The sequence below is a fragment of the Macaca fascicularis genome, chromosome 12, assembly GCF_037993035.2.
Source record: "Macaca fascicularis isolate 582-1 chromosome 12, T2T-MFA8v1.1".
Lineage (NCBI taxonomy): Eukaryota > Metazoa > Chordata > Mammalia > Primates > Cercopithecidae > Macaca > Macaca fascicularis.
Window position 1 is genome coordinate 108946263 of NC_088386.1, and position 15194 is coordinate 108961456.

Here is a 15194-nt window from a genome sequence, read left to right on the forward strand (position 1 = left end):
TCATGCAAGAAATGGTAAGATTTATAATGATAAAAACATAGGTAAAAAGAAGAAAAGGCCCATTTACACAAAAGAATCTGGGCTAATGTTGGCAATGAAGCAAACCCTCTGACTAAGTCAACTTTAAAACTCTAAGTTTGTTGGATTTGGAACTTAACACATATATAGTCAATATCCCATATCATTCAAATTACTCAAGACACTCAGTATACAGAATATGAAGAAATATTTAGATCATCTGAACTTGCCTATTATGAAGCAAGGGTTAAAAATAATCTTCTTCAAAGTTTGATGAGTGTGTGAGTAAGAAACACCTGCTGTCAACTCCATACAGATGGCAAAAGGACTCATAAATTCACTGACAATTCTTTTAAATGGGGTTTCAGCTAATTAACTCATTACATCCATAAACACTGGGGACATTTCACTACTTTTGACAGTTCAAGTTTTCCTTCTAAAATATGTTTGCAAAATATAATTTCAGAGGAGAAATTTTGTTTTGCTTTGCAGGGTTTTTAACAATTCATTTAGAGGTCCAGAAAAGCATTTTATATTTCTTCTACTTCATATGTCTGCTTATTTGATGGTAATTTTATACCTCTGAGACAATAAAATGACTTTTTAAACCTTCAGTTAAAATGAGCCATATAGTTGAAAAGTCTATTAAAAACTATAGCCAGAAAGTAAGACGCACTAAAATTAAACACTAAGTAATGAAAACACTCTGTTTTTACAATGTTTGAAGTTCAAATAGCTTCTATAAGTTCTAGCGCAGGCATCCCCAAACCCCAGGCGAGGGACCAGTAGGAACCAGTAGGAAACTGGCCACACAGCAGGAGGTGAGCTCCATCTGTTTTTACAGCAAGCACTTCCCATCTCTCATACTACTGCCTGAGCTCTGCCTCCTATCAGATCAGCTGCAGCATTAGGGCATTCGATTCTCATAGGACGGCGAACCTTTTTTTTTTTTAATTTTATTTTTTGAGACAGAGTTTCACTCTTGTTGCCCAGGCTGGAGTACAATGGCGCAAACTCGGCTCACCACTACTCACCACAACCTCTGCCTCCCGGGTTCAAGCAATTCTCCTGCCTCAGCCTCCCAAGTAGCTGGGATTACAGACATGCGCCACCACACCAGGCTAACTTTTTTTTTTTTTTTTGTATTTTTAGTAGAGACAGCATTTCTCCATGTTGGTCAGGCTGGTCTCGAACTCCCAACCTCAGGTGATCCGCCCACCTCAGCCTCCCAAAGTACTAGGATTACAAGTGTGGGCTACTGCGCCCGGCCTAGGATGGCGAACCTTATTGTGAACTGCACATGCCAGGGATCTAGGTTGCGTGCTCCTTATGAGAATCTAAAGCCTGATGATCTGTTACTGTCTCCCATCACCCCCAGACTATCTGGGACTATCTAGTTGCAGGAAAACAAGCTCAGGACTCTACTGATTCTACATTATGATGAGTTATAGAATTACTTCATATATATAACAATGTAATAATAATAGAAATAAAGTGCACAATATATGTAATGTGCTTGAATCATCCCAAAATAATCCCCCACCAATCCCCAGGCTGTGGAAAAGCTGTCTTTCACGAAACCAGTACCTGGTGCCAAAAAGGTTAGGGATAGAATACAGATTATTTAGAGTAAGTCAGGCCTCAGTTTAAATATCCAAACTGACACTTGTTACCTACGAATTATTCAAGTACACCTGTCTAATCTACAGTAAAGTGAGCATATGATGTGGAATTCAACCACCTTGATTTTGCATCCCAAACCTGTCACTTACCAGGTGTATACCACAGAGCATATTAGTCAGCCTCAGTTTCCCTAGAATGCTTCCCTGGCTTAGAAAATTGAGATAATAACTTTCTAGGGATGCTTTAAGGAGTAAATTATATAGAGTATATGAAAGTACCTCACACAGTACCTAAGGTACTGTGTGCATATAGGGATAAGTACATATAGGGATACTCAATAAATAATAGTTCTGTTCCTCACTCCAAAAGATTTTCCTAAACTACAGTTTACTCACAGCAATATTAATTTCATTCTTATGGCCAGTGTTAGAAGAGTGCTTAGTAATCATTTTTATTATGGCTTGGGGGTAAGGAAATGAACATATATGAAATCTTAACAGAAGTAACAAAGTCTACATAAAGATTTTTGGAAAAAATCATTAAATGATAAAATATATCTATGTCACTCTAAAAAAGAAATTGAAAAAAAAAAAAAAAGGTTCCTTCAACTCTCCCTTTCTTATTTTCTGTTACTACTAAGTCCCAGTATCAGGTGATGAGCATTATCTTCAGGCCTTTTACACACAAAAAAATATTATCAGGCCTTCTCTAATCTGAAAGAATACAATAACATTAAATCCTGTTGAAGTTGTATTTTATAAACTTTACAGCCCTTCCCTGTTTCCCCATCACATACATACAAGTCTCTTTGCTTATGTAGTATCCCTTTGCATTGGATGTCCTCATTTGTCCTCATTTTCTAGCTTTCATGATTCAAGGTCCAGCTTCAATGTGATTTCCTAAAAGAATATCCCTTTCTGACCAATTTTGGTGAAATTAATGGCTCCTAACAGAATAGTGAACCTACACTGCAAATATAATTTAACTGCTGCTTCTATTACACTGTACACTATGATCTAAGAACAATCTTACTCATCTCTGCATTCCAGGCACTTAACACAGTGGCTGGCACACAATAATGTTCAAAAAATGTTTACAGAATCAAGCTGAATTCTTTCCCAAGTCATCTTTCTCTTTTAAAACACTTAGAAACACTTGGAAACAGATGACGTTAAAAGCAATTTTTAGTAAGCATTTTTAAAATCGAAAGGTGAGCTCCTTCTTTTATTAAAATGCACTAAAGAGTAACTATATATTTTTCAAATTATGTATGTTTTTAAACAAAAAGCCTTTTGGACATATGTTCTTATTATGAGACAAATTTGCCAGCAAGGCAAGTGACAGTATTGATATCTTAGGGCTTCTATATTAACATACCAACACTAAATATATTAACATATTTCAATGTGATTCATTTAAACGTGGCTTTGTTTAAAAATCTAGTTAGGACTTTATTCACTGTGATCTTATTCCAGAAACTATTTTTAAAGTTTTATTTATAAATGCAGTAAAATTAGAGTTTATTCATCAACTCATGAGAGTCAGCAGTGCTGGTTTCACCATGGTGTAATAAAAGAATGAGAGAGCGGATATCTACTCAGCAAAGGTGTTGCAGCATTAATGATAGGGAAACTGACCTGAGAAAAACACCTGAAACCCATAACATAATCTGTAGAATGAAGGAGGCAACATGATGTTGGGTCAGCCTGCCAGACAATACATGCACTCTATTTAAGAACTATTGTATCCTGCTGTATAACCTCTTCATGTTTTGCTATACATACAGAAGAGCAGTTCTCTTTTCTCAATTATCCTTAAGGAGGTTGCAGCCTTGTTAATGATAGGTGTCAAGATCTCCAAAAGAGATGGACTTTACTCACTGGAAAATGTTGAGACTTTCCGGGATCACTCTGGCCAAGTTCTTAAACTTGAGAAGGTGGTGATTAAAAGTTAGCAAGTGGTTCTGTAGTGGTGAGACATGGGGTAAAGAATAATTCCTAACCCAAACTGAGGGCAACACCAAATGCCAACTTCACCAAATTAAAGAACACAAAACTGCGTAGGATAGGAATCATTATTCCACTCAAAACAGAAATCATTTGGACTTAGAAAAAAAACTTTTGAATTTTCACCTAAACACTGTACTAGTGAACCTTATGTTCGGCAATATTCAACAATACTTCTTAGCATTTAAATATAACTCCATGTGAGCATGTAGAATCCAGGGAAAGAATCTTTGGAATGCTGTAACTGTTTTGAATAGTTCATATCCTGCAAATACCTACATCCAAAAAGAAAAAAGGGTTGGAAGAAAACTGCAAATGTTACTAATTTACCAGTACTAAACACCCCCAAAATATAGTTTTAACAATGCAAAATAATATATGATATGATGTATGATTTACAAAAAACAAACTAAAATAAGTTCTAAATTTCTGTGGACAAGATGAATGTGTGTGGCTGAAGGGAAGCAAAAGCGATCCTGATCCCATGGTATTAAGGTAGCTCGGGTGAGTATGGTTATTTTTCACACATAAACACTAGCCAGGAAGCTCACCTTTACTGCATATCCCTAAAGATGTCCAGAGATTGCTAGGCTTCCTCAGCAGTGACTACAGGGACTAGGAACTCTTTCAGAGAGACCCTCTACTCTCCAGCCTCCAAACAGTCACGCACCAGTCAAGCAGCCCCTGGCTGTGCTCAAGCAAAGAATTTTAGGAATGGGGAAAGGAATGGCATATTCCCTAGAGAGGTTAGTGTGGAATGGGAGTGGAGGGGGGAGGAAAAGAGGGCACCCTTCACATCCCTGTCAATCAACTATTATTAACTATTATGCTGATGGAATGGAATCTAACTTTATACTAGCTAAGACTGGCTTTCCTCCAGGTTCAACACTATTGCCAAAAAACAGACTGTGGTTTTATTAAGTGATCTGGCCTTTGCTCCATAAAGATCTCTCTGTTACTCTCTGTTAATGCAATAGGGAGATTATCAATATAATATTCTCTAATATATATTTACTCTGTTCTGAATAAAACCTTCCACAGTACCAGTACACTTAAAGTGGTAATCTTAGGTTTTGAAACAAAAGGTAGGGGAAGTCAAATCAGTGGAAAACCTGAGCAAATCAAAGGTCTTGATATGCAATGTATAGTAAAATTGACCCAAGCAGAGCAGAGAAAAAAATGCTAATTTAAATACTGTCTGTTGCTGTATTTGACTCATTATTTCTGTGGGAACTTTGATTTGCATAAAGGCATGGCAAATCTTAAGAGGCAGCAAATACTCATGTCACTAATCACACGTGTAATTCAGAAAGTTCCTCACATGTACGCATAAAATTCAAAATCCTGATTTTAATACTTTGTAGTTCTGAGGATGAAAATGCAACTCGTTTAAAAAGAAAAAGTTGTTTTATTTACATTAGTGTGTGGGTATATACACACTGCACATGTGAAATGACTATCCATTACTAATTATTAATTTATATCCTATCTCATTCCAAAGCTGATATTTAAAATCAGCTTTAAAAATAATGTTCCTGGCCGGGCACAGTGGCTCACACCTGTAATCTCAGCACTTTGAGAGGTAGGGGGATCATTTGAGGTCAGGAGTTTGAGACCAGCCTGGCCAACACGGTGAAACCCCCTCTTCACTAAAAACATAAAAACATAAAAATTAGCCAGGCATGGTGACGGGCGGCTGTAATCAAACTACTTGGGCATCTGAGGCAGGAGAATAGCTTGAACCCAGAAGGCTGAAGTTGCAGTGAGCTGAGATTGCACCACTGCACTCCAGACTGGGCAACAGAGCGAGACGCCGTCTCAAAAATAAATAAATAAATAAATAAATAAATAAATAAATAAATAAAGTTCATTTTACGAAAATTAATAACAATAACTGAAGATATTTATTAGGTGCTAATTACTTGCCAAGAATTACACCGAGTTTCACAAACATTATCTAATGTTACCTTCAAAGAACCCAGTGAAATAAGTAATATATCCCCACCTATAAGTGAGGACACTAAGTCTTAAAAAACTGTTTGGCAGCTTTGGTTCTCTGCTGCATTTTAAGGGAAACCATAATTTCACTACACTGCAGGAGCATCCTGGCTCTCGAATCCTTTGGCTAAGACATTTTGATTAAGACTCATCTTCATTTGAGATTCTAGGAATGAATCTCAAGCTTCACCTGTTCAAAACAGAGCTCTTCACTTCCCCAAGTCCTCTCCTGCCCCAAATCAGTGACATCACTATTCACCAGGCTACTTAAGCCAAACACTAGCAGTCACTCCTTAGACCTCTTTTTCCCTCACATGCTACTTCCAATCCATCAGCAAGTCCAACAGGCTCCACTTACAAAAGACATTTGGCCACTTCTCACCATCCCCACTGCTCCTGCTCTAGTTTAGTTGGATCCACCACCATCTTTCACACAGATCACTTTCACGCAGACCTTCTCACTTCAGCACAGGCCTCTTCACTTCCGCGCAGGTCTCCTCACAGGCCAGCTTGCTTGCAGTCCTCTTTGTCCACTCTCCACATAGGACCCAGATAATTTTTGAAATATATGATTACCCCCTACGGATCTCTCCCCTCTTTCAGACCACTATAACCAAACCAAACTGGTAGTCTTGTTGTTCCTCAAGTACACCAAATATGCAAAGTTTTACAATTCCCAATAATGATTCTAACTAGAAAATCTACTGCTTTTGTAATAGAACATTTTTGGCTGACAGATCATGGGCCAAAAATTTAACCTCTACTCTCCAGCCCTAATCTGGTTTGCAACCATGTATATGCATGGCAACCCTTATTCCATTAGGGGGAGAAGGAGGAGGAAATTGAACTCAGGGTTAGTAAAAGGTAAGTATAGAGAGAAAAGTAGAGCCTAGCATCTGTTCTTCATTGGACTCCTTGCCTGAGATTAAATGCTTATAGTAAAGGAATGACAGCCGAAAAATGATAGAACTAAAATGAAATTCTGGAAAAGAGACTATGACCAGAAACTGATCAAGAGACTCTTCCTGATACTCTGGGCACTAGCAGAGCTTCTTTAAGGCCCAGACAATATAACATCACACACAGCTGGGCAGAGACCTCCTGCCAAAACACCCAGAAGCCACATGTGGCATCCTTGACACAAGCACTGGTTTTCTCCTGATAGGGAGTAACAACAAAGGGTCTTTGCCAATGGACTTCCTGAACTGTGGATGCAAACATTTGGGAACTAGGGGAGAAATGGGGGCAGTGTGTGCTAGTGACAGCTGAGAGAATGGTTTCTGGACATATGTGAGGTGACAGTGGATTCCTAGAGGGTCACAGGAACATGGTGAAGAAGGTGAATTTATATGAATCAGGCCAGTGGGGCCAGTAGTAGAGAGTCAGAACCATCTCAGTCTGCTCACTAAAGTATATGTGTCTTTATGCAGAAGTCAAGGCTGGTAAGGTCTGTAAACATCTTGGTTCTGCCTTTAGGTTAAGTCCAATTTCTTTTGCTTTTCCCCTAATATTTCTAAAGGAAACTAAACAAACATGGTCTTTTCCGTCACTAACTCCAGGTTCATTTACTTTGGCATTCACATTTCTATCTGATGCTTTGGCTATACACAGACAGACAGAAGATAATTATACAATAAGATGGTTTTATATCATACTCTATTTTCACCAAAAAATAAGTCAATTTAAAAACTAGGGTTCTTTAAAAATTGCAGATGTAATGAATTAAGGTAAGATAAAGTTATAGTACAGTAGGGTGAGCCCTTAATCTATTGTGACTAGTGTCCTTACAAAAAGGGAAAGTTTAGACAAAGACATACATACGGGGTGAATGCTGTGAACATGAAGGCAAAGATGAGGGTGATGCAGCTACAAGCCAGGAACACCAAGGAATATCAGCAGCCATCAGTAGCCAGGGAAGAGGCATATAGCAGATTCTCCCTCACAGCCCTCACATGAAACCAATACTGCTTACACCTTAATCTCGGACTTCCAGCCTCCAGAACTGTGAGGCAATTGATTTTTGTTGTTTAAGCCATCCAGTCTGTGGTAGTTTGTTACAGCAAACCCAGGAAGTTAATATAGGCTCAGATGAGATATATTTTGGGGACCAGAAAGGAGATGCAGAAGGGATCGGGACACTACAGCAAGAACATTTTGAAGTGCTTCAGAGGAAAGGAAAGGTGCCAGAGTACCAGAGACAGGCTAATTTTATGATTTTTAAAGGCAAAGGATGAGAATTTTGCAAATATAAGATAAATATGCTTACAATGAACCCATTAAAATTGGAAGGCAAGTGTTTGTATAACAACTTTTTAAAAAGTATGATCCAATATGGGTTCGCTAAAAATAATATTTTTATTGTTGATGGAATTATTAAACTGGTAGTTTAAAAATGTGGACTTTGTTCATTATGAACTTAATTCCAAATTTGAAGAAAGCTCTCAAGTGTTCTTGAGGTCAATATGGAGAAATATGTAGGAAATAATATGAGAGGTACATTTATAACAGGTTGAACAACCACACCCAAAGTGTATTGATTAATGAAAAGATGTTAACATGAAAACAGATCTCAAGTTGTGTGCCACAGGGCTACTTTAACAAGATTGAAAAGAAACTTGCAAGGCATGTTTATCAAACCTGTGCATGACACACAGCTGACAAGGATACCTGATCCCCTCAATGGCTGAGTTTCGATTCCAGAAATCATCTGTCTAAAGAAAGAAGGAATTAGAGATGTTAACCAAGAGAAAAACAACAGGGAAAGGTAGATATGAGATCAAGACTGGACTTATGGAAGATGTGGGACCAAAGCAGCTTATGCAAAAAAGATGTGAGATCTTATAAAAGAAAGAATATTCTATTTCTCTGTGTAACTGTCACTCTAGTGCTAATATATTTTACTTAATTATTGCTGGTCCTCTCCATGGCCACTAGCTTCCCCATTTCTTCCCTTACATTTTCCAATCCACTCTGTGAAAGACAGTATAAGCTATGTGTGTGCATGTGTGTGTGTGTGTGTGTGTGTGTGTGTTTGTGTACACATACTATTTTTATTTATTATTTATTTTTTTATTTTTAGTTTATTATATTTTTATTTATTTACCTATTTTATTTATTATACTAGTATATGTATATATACACATACTAATTTTGAGACAGGGTGTCACTCTGTTGCCCAGACTGCAGTGTAGTAGCACAATCAAGGCTCACTGCAGCCTTGATTTCCTGGGCTTAAGTGATCTTCCCACCCCAGTCTCCTGAGTAGCTGGGACCACAGGTGCACACCACCACACCTAGCTAATTTAAAATAATTATTTTGTAGAGATGGGATCTCCCTATGTTGCCCAGACTGGTTTTGCACTTCAGGACTAAAGCAATTCTCCTGCCTTGGCCTTCCCAAAATACTGAGATTACAGTGTGAGCCACTGTTCCTGGCCTCTAAGCTCTCTTTTATAAACTGTAACCATAATAACCTCCTCTACCATTTCAATGTACAATTATGGTCATATTTAAACTTTTACTTCAAATACAGTTGGCTAGAGTTCTCACTTTCCCCAGAACTTCAGTCTACATACCATGCCATGCAGAGAGTTGGTAAGCCATAATTAATCTGCTACTCACAAGGCTAATGGTCTTTAATCACCTAGCAATGTTAGTCCCCCCTGTGATGGTACCATCCCGCCGCCCTGTTCAAGCTACAGTGATGATCCTATTTCCTTTAGTGCCCAGCTCAGTCAAGGGTGCTCTACTTCTGTGTTTGCAACTACCATTACCAGCTTTTCTTCCCTAAGGTACTAACTACACTAATGACAGCACATACATAATTTTCTATCATCAGCCCCATCAGTTCAAAAGGGCTTCTCTTGAATCTTGGTTGCCAGGTGGGGTCCCCTTTTTGTCCTCAATGTAACTTCATTTCAGGAATCTCATTGCCCTTTCCAGAGACTGGGATTGAGTCAGTGCCACACAGCTCTATGTCAACAGAGACTAGATATTAGTTCTTTCTCTCCCAGAAGGCACTGGGCATCTTGTGTAAACTGATCTCCTCCCCAGGAACCAGCTTTACAGAGCAGAATACAAGTGCATTCTCAGGGAGTGGCAGATTTTTATTAATGAAGTCAGAAAGTTTTCTGCTCTATGACAATGATTGTGTACCTGCTCTGTATTTGCTTAACTAAGAAAGTTATTCAAGTAATACAGAAGATGAGCATTTCTAGATTTAAATATCTGCTCTTCTTCCCACCCAACACCTAAAAAAATCATAAATCAAATTCTACCAAGTCAGTGTTCAACACTATTTCAATAGTTGTTTGTTGCTTTTAGGATAAAAATCCAAACTTCTTCCCCAAAGCCTCAAAAAACAAAAATGTATATAACATGGCTCCTTCTCACCTCTCCAGCTCCATCATGAGCCACTCCATCTCCCTCTATAGTAGGCTCACAGGCCGTCTTTCAGTTCTTTGGTGAACATATTATAAAAGCCAACTTTCTCCTGCTGTAGGGCCTTTGCACATATACACTGGTCTCGCATACTCTACTGCTACCTGAGTAGCCCCCTCCTTACCTCCTCTATAGTTTACATTTCACTTACTCTAAATCGTCAATATAAACTAAGGACCTGATGTTCTTTTTAATTATAATGTCCTATTATTTTTATTTTGCAGCATCTAATATAAATTATTACACACTTATATATGTGCTTACATTTTTAATGCCTTCTTTCACACTGTAAGCTCTATAAGGACAGAGCCTTGTCTGTTTTGTTCACTGCTGTAGAGCAAGCTTAGTGCCTGACCCAAAATAAGCCTCAAGAAATATTTTATCAGATAACTGAAGGAATAACTAGAAATACCCAATAACAGAACCACTAGCTTTATTGTCTTGGAAGAAATCTTCATTGTAAATCACATGTTTTGCACAAAGGTTTCTAAGTTGGGAAGAAAGATGAACTACATGGCCTTGAACTTTCCAGTTCTGGAACTAATACATTGTAAGACATAAGCTGCCATGTGGATTCTAAGAAGAGAAGGTCATTCTTATTTGGGAAGTTAGTAAAAGTTTCAAGGAGGAATTACTTGAAATATAATCGAGATATAACTTACAGGAAATGTTTGATTTGAAACTGTACAAGATACAGAACTTCAGAGACGTGACCATGCGAAAAGGGAAACATAAAAAGGTAAATGAGAACATCTTGTGTGAGAAGGTAAACCTGAGTTCATCTGAGAAAGATATGGATTAACAAGTTAAGCAAACATGGTAAAGTGAGTTGATTAAAAAGTTTGAACTGGGTTCAAATTTCCATCTCTTGGGGAAGTGATAAAATTCGGGAGATTCATCTGGCTATGCTGAATATGTCAGATGGATAAGTAGATAGGGATAAAGAGTAACTAAGGGGCTACCAATCTACCATAACAGCTATGAAGCCTGGAGTAAAGATAGGGTGATATCTACGTATTTAACAATTCTATAAATTGGCACACAGCAGAGAGGCTGCAGTTCCCACAAGCAACAGCAGGAGAGAGCTGGCAAGAGAATACCATAGCTTCAGGGGCCCATGTAAGTACTATTTGCTGGTGTGCCAGCACTGACACCAGGGTACCATCTTTCCTGGAAGAATCTGAGACCCCCCTAGCCTGGTAGAGAACATCCATAGGCACACTGAGGCTAAGATCCATGGGCTGGGACACAGGCTGGTTAGCCAGTTGACAGCATATTAAGCAGGGTACCCACAAAGCTCTTGGGATGGAGTATAGGTGCTCAATGGACTTGAGGAAAAGTCTCTTTCTCAAACCTATACAAAAGTATTTTAATATTTTAGCAACCAGTATAATTATATATGTAAGTGCTGGGTGAATATCAGTTGGGTAAAGAAAGGCTAGATAAGATGTGGACCAGCAAGAGGAGAGAGGACAGAATCAAATCAAAAGAAATCTTAAAGGAAAAAGAACAAGATACCAGATGACAGACTATGAGAAACAAAGAATATTAAGTAATCTGATTCCAAGATTTCAAGTCTAAAGAACCATATAGGGGACAGTGTTATATTAATAACAGACATTAGGTATTTTGGAAACAGAATAAATTTGAGTGAAGTGGTATATGAGAATTATGAGTTTTTAAATTATTGAGTTGAAAATGTTATTTGTAATTGTTCATAAACATCCATAAAGACAACTAAAAGTACAAACCTTAAGTTCAGATCTGAACTCAAAGTTACAGACTTTGGGGAAAACTATGCAAATATCAGTGTAAATGTGATAATAATAGATAAACTCTTTAAGTAAGTGAACATTAAAATGAATGCTGAATAAATGTGCATATAGATAGCTTTCTTTTAGGATAAAGTAAATTAAAATTGACCAAAACATATCATTAAATTAAAAATTAGAATGTTGTAAAATATACTAAATAAAACATTTTTAAATATCCAAGATTCATCTTAAAACGTCATCCCCAAACTGGAGTGCATATTAGACTCTTCGGGTAACTTTTAACATCATACTGGTGCTTGACCAATTAGATGGGAATCACTGAATTAAAATAGTCTGTACAATGAACATATGTAAAGTCAAATCTCTTAGAAAAAAATTTGAATAATCTTCAATGAAGAGGTTTAAAAAATAAAGATTTATCTAGACACTGAAAAGAGTTTAAACATAGAAGAATCAAAAATTTAAAACCATGCATATGTTATTTAACCACAGGTATACCATAAACATTTTAAAGATTAAAATATGTTTTTGTAAAAATCAGTATGTCTTTCAAATTTTTTAAATCTAGTTTTACTAAAGTCTCTTATGGTAGAAATGTGTGTTAATGAAAAGTTGAACAAATTAACATTTCCATTTATGCTAAGAAGCACACTTCACTATTTCACTAGATCTAAAGAAAAATAAGTTATTAAGTATTTCTACAGAAGCAAACCTAGGGGAAAATTCCTAATTTGGTGTTTCCAGCTCATCTAAGGATATTGTTTCTATCTCCTAAAGAGGTAATTATAGATACTTGAAATAAAATTTAAATAGTATGGCTTGGAGAAAAAAATTCCCATTTGTAGTATCTTTAACAGTAATTGATAGTCATAAGGAACCCATGTCTGGGTTATGGTAACCACTAAATATTATACAGCTTATGAGAAGGTAAGCCAGAAGATATGTCCAAAAGAGCCTAGAAGAGGTACTAGAGAAGAGGGTATAGCTGAAGTCTCAATAAAATAGCACCCATTCACTAAGGATATGTTACCTGACCAAGAGAGCATCATACTCTAAACTTGATGCGAATTTCACATGAAAGAAACTTGATAGCCAGAGAATCAATACAAAATACTGACTCTAAAAATGTCTTAGAATGTCTAAGAATAGCAAATCAAGCATGGCCCGACCAAAATAAAGCTGCTAACTATATGTAAAAACTTTGTTTTCTATTCTTTTTCTGATTATGAAAGTAACAATGCCTCAGTATATAAAAACAGGTATTTACAGAGATATTTAAACCAGTACCGAAACCTACCCCTAGTTTTAACATTTATCATGTTTCTTTTCCAAAAAAGTTGAGATTTTATCTATCGATAAACAAATAATGTATGGACATATATATAATACACTATAAACTATTTATCTCTCTATAATAACATACCATGAAGCATTTCCATGTCATGAAGAAATTCTTCATCAGCATAATTTTTAAGACTATATATACTTCAACTTATGGAATAACCATGATTTACCTAAGCACTGTACCGAAAGTAATTTCCAATAATACCACTCCAGTGTCCACTTTTGTGGATAAACCTGTCTGTATTTCTAATAGGTTTCTTAAAATTGAAGTCTTAAAGAAGGCATTATCAGGTGAAAAGAGAAGGCAAGCTATATAAAACTGCCATCCAAAATGAGGTGTCAATTTAAACTTGCATGAGCACTGTGTAAAAACAACATTACCAATGTAATCAATAAAACCAATACAATGTTATTGATGTTAAACAATCTTACTAGTTTTCATCATTTATAATATGGTGAGTAAAATGTGGTATTTTATTATTTTAAACTGCATTTCATTAATTGAAAGTTGGGATGAACATTTCTTCTATTTTCTTATTTTTAAAGCATTTTAAAGATGAATTTGTTGTGTTAATTATTAATTACTGAGATTACAAAAGTTTTTTTGAAAAATGCCAATTTAAAATCAATTATTGAAAGACTAAACTATTATTGTCTATATTTTTAAAGACCAAGAGATAATACATCAAATATGCAGTAAAATCAAGGCTAATGGCATGCAGTTTAATGAGATAATTAATTAGCTTTTTATGCTAATTAGTACAACTGGGAATCATTCTAGTTAACTATGGTGATTTTTTAAAATATGCAGCAGTTGGAAAATTTGGATTTATAATAATATAAATTGATATAAAATATTTCAAAATGTTTTAATAATCATAGCTAAAGAATTAAAAACTTCTATGTCTGTCATAATTGAAAAATAAATAAAAATAAAACTCAACACCATTAAGCAAACAGTTACACTGTATAACTTGTATAACATTTTACCAAATATCTCTCTCTGGGCTACTTTTTCCCCATATTTCTTGATGACATACATTTAAAATCCTAACATTCGTTCCTGATTTCATATTTTAAAGTATTCAGAAACCTTCACATTTAGCCTTTATGTGCAGCAGATGAGTTATTCAAATGACTTTTAAGATCAATCATACCCTTGAGATTCTATGACTTATAAAATATAATTAAACTTAATTAATAACTCTTTAAGTACTGACTTCATCATATATAAGCAGAAATTGTGACTCCTACATTAGAGGTGATTGTATCATAGAACCTGATACATAGCACACAGAAGTGTTCAATAAATGCCATTCCCTTTCCCCTAACTTCCAGCTCACCCCCTCTGCTCTCTATCAATATGTACTTGTCGACAAATCAAATTTTTATTTGTAATTAAAAGGTGAAAAAATATAATTACCTATTTACAATATCTATTGTCAAACATCCTTACCTTAAATTAATGGTTGAATGTAATCTGGCAAGGAACAGAAGTATATCAAAGGACCTTCTAATTCTACATTTTTGAAAAAGACCCTATAAATTAGAGGAAACTTTTTATAAAGGTGATTAACAGTTAATATGAATTAATCAACCTCAAAAAAATCAGAGAAGTTAGGTCAGTGATATCATTCTATATCCATGACTCTAGACCTTCACTGTGCATCAGAATTATCTGGGGAAATTAATAAATCATTATAAATGCCTGAGCCCTACCCCTATTTTTATTAAATTGGTATGGGATGGGGTAAAGATATCAGTATATTTTAAACATATCCAGATGGTTCTAATGTGTAGCCAAAGTTGAGAACCACCGTTCTACATATTGAGAAGAAATAAACTACAGAGTAGAGTGACTTGCAAAATGAGACTAGAATCCAACTTTCCAATTTTAGGACTTATAAGAAAATCTCCTCCTGGAATCAAAAGAGGTTTGAATATGTATTATATAATACGAAGATATTTAAACATATTGAGGTACTCATGA

The 15194-nt window shown here is 36.0% G+C and overlaps 1 protein-coding gene across 20 annotated transcripts in view; it reads right to left on the reverse strand.

Annotated features, from left to right (window-relative positions):
- Positions 1 to 15194, reverse strand: part of IKZF2 (IKAROS family zinc finger 2) — a 151186-nt gene that overhangs the window by 81823 nt on the left and 54169 nt on the right. The window lies entirely within an intron of this gene.